The 4,485-nt window shown below is 33.0% G+C and overlaps 1 pseudogene; it reads right to left on the bottom strand.

Annotated features, from left to right (window-relative positions):
• Window positions 1–224: 224 nt before the first annotated feature.
• On the bottom strand, window positions 225–4,144 carry LOC107009928 (annotated as a pseudogene).
• Window positions 4,145–4,485: the final 341 nt, after the last annotated feature.

Raw genomic sequence — 4,485 nt, 5'->3', positions numbered from 1 at the left:
TACTTTGACTATACTTTATTAAATGAATTAAACCTGTGTGGGGCTGTAATATGTCTGATATTTATATTTTCAATAAAAAAATATTTGTTACGTAATGTTAAAAAAAAATATTCTTGGAAATTGACAAAACCAAAAAAAATAACATTAAAAAGGATCAAAATAGTTGTTCAATAACATATAAAAACAATAAATATAACATTAAAACATTGTTTTATCATGAAATACTACACTATGTGAACTAAATCTTCTTCTGGTGGTGGTGTGACTACGCCCCTGGATTTTGGTGGATCATCATTGTCGCTAACATATCCGCACTTAGCCTTCTCACTTCCATAACTCCACAGCAATGCTCCATATCTTTGACGTAGGTAATCAGGACTAAAATCAGCATATGATATATTGATTTGGTCACTCATATACTCGGCAAATGCAGTAACATATAACCCACAGTCTCTACAAAAAAATACAGAATAAATTAAAAACTTAATGATACATTAAAAAGGGCAAATGAAAAATTCTTGATACTTACAGGCTATCGCATTCCTGTGTAGGGATGTCTTGTGCAAATTCAATCATGAAAGGAACTTGAGGCTCCAGAAGTGAACCAATAATGTTGTCTTTATATGCATGACAATCAGCAAATTTGGTACGTTCATTTTCTTCAAAAAATTCACTGTCAAGTAGGTATGAAGGAAGCATTTTAGACAACATTTTAATCTCATGAGGAATTGTTTTTTTCCTTGTGCTAATTGATGAGTCAAAAACCCTTATCACCCTGTTTTTCAACTCAACAACAGCCAACACCCAATGGAATTCTTGATCACAGTTAATTGGGATGTAGACCTCATCTACAAGATGCCATGGTAAAGCAGCTGGTATTCCAAACCCTTTGATGATGTTAATTATTGACCTCTCATGCACAAATACAACTGAAGCGCGATCAATATGTTCTTGTGTAGTAAGACTATCACCATCATCGTCCATGTAATATCTATCATAACAATTTTTTACATGTGACATGAACAAACAGTGGGTTGTTGTGTATCTGTATTGATCCATGCTGCAAAGTTTTAATTTTTTACGATGATAGTAAAAAATCACATCGATGTGCTATAAACAAAATGAAAACATAGTAAGAAATGATATACATCTAAACAATATAAAAAAGGAAATATAATTATTAGAATATAGTATGATACTTTTGCAAATTAAATAGTATGATACTTCTATAGAATGTATCATTGCTAATTAAATAGTATGATACTTCTACAGAATGTATCATGTTGTTATAATATAGTTATGACTGATACATATTTGATAAATAGTTTAATATTTTTACCTCATCAGACCAACATTTGTTTGGCTGTGACATGACATAAAACCAATTCTTGTTCATTGGAAAAGCAACAACAAAGTCCATCATCGTAAATCCAAATGAAGAAGATTTTGATCTGTATTTATCGTCCGATGGGTTCCTGCATATATGATACATAAGTTTTGAATATATGTACATGATACATAACACTCACTTAATTACAATTTTTATATAACAAAGTATCATGAATTAGTTGTATAAAAAATGATTACGCCTAACACTTGAAAAAAAATGTATAAAACTTACTTATTGTTATGATTTTTTAGAAGCCCCCTTGACAACCAATTCATGTAATCCTCAGTAAGTTTCGGCGAAACTTTATCTGTAATGCCACATCCTTCGAACGGTAAATGGAGTCGAGCCATATCCTTCAGTTTCTCTTTTCCCTTCTCGCTTGACCCAAAAGAAGTACAATATGGAGATTGAATCCTTCTCGAAGGCACTCTATTTCTATGCGCAGGAGTGACTGCATCAGTTTTAACAGCAATCTCCGTTATTGGAATATCAGTGGGTAATTGACTGTCGGTCAACAAGTACTGGCTGCTAGTTATATTCTGCGGATCGTAAGAATATAATGGTCTAGCATTAGCAGGATCTTTACCCAAATCTTTGATAAGCGCATCTATTGCTGCTTGAGTTGATGGCGATATTGTTGTTGAACTGGAAGATTCCTGTATAATATGATTTAATGATTTTTAAAATAAATTTGTGTGTAATGAAATTGTGTGTCATAAATCAAAATTGAAAAATGTACCGATGCATCCGTTGTTGTTTTTTCGGGCAAAACATGAGGCATGTTTTGCTGAACATTGTCATCAACGTCTTGGTCCATGATATGTTCATTTAAATCTTGGTGCGACTGATGTGCGTCACCATCCTGAATATGCAGTTTTCAAATAAAAATTGTTAATATAATTTGTGCTGATACGTAACATTGATTATAATCACATGATACATAGTATTGAGTAAATATGCATGATACATGACAGAATATAAAATGAAAAAAGAAAGTGACCATGATACATAGCATTGACTATATGTGCATGATACACAACATACCCAATGTATCATAACATTACCTTTGGATTATCACTGACTAGTTGTTCACCCTCATTTATGGAAACACCAACACCATCCACATCGACATCCCCTGCATCGTCGACGATATGATGTTCACCATTTTTACCAGAAAAACCACCACCATCCTCAGCTACACCACCCATATCATCGAGATCAATTGGTATTTGCTGAGATGTTTGTTTGTCAGACTGAAATGTGCTTGTATTAGCCTGAAAATTGATGTTTTTCTTGCCTATAGATTGCATCAGCTGGGAGTGATTTGCTTTTATCAAAATAATCAGTTCCTCAAATTTCTTGTCGACCTAAAAATTGTAGATACATTTAGGATAAAAAAAAATTTGTTTAAAAATAACAAAATAATTTACTTACGTAATTTTTCAAATTTCCTTTCAACTCTTCAATATGAGAAATTATATTGTTGACATTCTGTGAATCTGCATACCCATGAACATCAGCAGCCGGGTTAGGAGAAACGTCTGGAACAGAACCATGTACATCAGCAGCCGATTTCGGTGACGCTTGTGGAACAGAACCATGTACATCATCAGCATTCGAATTTTGAGGCAGACTTGACATGGAAACATGTACATCATCATCCGGTGTCGGAGACACATTTGATTGATCAGGCTGGTTCTGTTCTGACACCTTCTTTTTTTGAATAATCCCTTTTTTTCTTCTTTTTGGCGGTGGTGGAGGAGATGTATCAGACACTCTAGAATATGTCCTCAGTAAATGTTCAGGCGGTTTTGTGGAGAAATTATCTAAATCATATTCCTCATTTGGTTGTACTAATGGTAGTGATGAAGAATGAGCATGTTCAACTTGAGCAAGGTCAAAAGCTTCAATTTCCTCTGCTGTTGGGACAATGTATGAACATGTATTCTGAATGTATCACAACATATAAGATAATTTAACTGTTAGATACAGTAATATTTCATAATGTATCACAAGACATAAATAACGATAGTCTATATACAAAAATAAAATTTTACCTCTTGGAAAATGGTAGACATAAGCATTTCAAACTTTGCCTTTTCAGACACAACTCTCCAATTGCACATTCTTGGGATGACATTGCGTTCTCTCACAGCTATTTCAGAATTTAAATTGGATGCACATTCGTATATCCAAACATTTAGTGCATATGGCATCCCATATAATCGGTACAACTTTTTACTAACATCAAAATCCTGTCTAAGTGAACCAATTAGTTTGGAAAATCATAGCTGACCCCAAGGAAAATGTTGATATCTACCATCTTCAACCTTTAGAAAGTCGACAATAGATATAGCTGTATTATCAAGAGTAGCTAATACAAATGTATGAATAAAGAACAGTATAGACATTTGGAGTGCATCCTGATTGTTCTCCCAATTACCCATCTTAAACCGTTGAACTAGTTGATGCTTTGTAACACTAGTGACCGCACCAGGAAAATACTTTTGAAAAAGCATACAATTAGTTTGTTCTGGGTATTTGAAATCATTGGTATTTCCTCTGACCTTAAGTCCTGTTAATAATGCAAATTCATCTATACCAAATTTCAGGACACCCGTTGGAATGTCTAATATGCAACACATTAGGGTTGCTTTGTTCCAATTCTAAAAGCAATAAGCACTTAGTTATTTGGCCCTGAAAATTACATTTAGAATTGTCTAAAAAGGGTCCAAAAATTGTATCCTTAAACATTTGGATAACATTCTCCCCTATGTATTTTTCAAAGTCCTTTAGAAAATTGTTGTTAAAATTGACAGCAAACCTTATGGGATGTGTTGGTATCTTTTTAATCTTGTACTTCAGTGGCTGCAATTTGAAAATAAAACAGCAAATTATAACGATATTGAAATATAAATACTAAATAAAACAACTAACAACTTACTGATACATGGTTTCAGTTTTCAGAAATTTATACTACATGAAAAACATGTGATACATGTCTACAACATGTATCAGTGAATTAAATAAAACATTATAACATGTGATACATATCTAATACATGTATCAGAAACATCGACTAAACAATATACACA

The sequence above is a fragment of the Solanum pennellii genome, chromosome 2 (genome assembly GCF_001406875.1).
Source record: "Solanum pennellii chromosome 2, SPENNV200".
Taxonomy (NCBI): domain Eukaryota; kingdom Viridiplantae; phylum Streptophyta; class Magnoliopsida; order Solanales; family Solanaceae; genus Solanum; species Solanum pennellii.
Note: the sequence above shows the minus strand (reverse complement) of the source record. Positions and strands in the feature narration are given on the sequence as shown.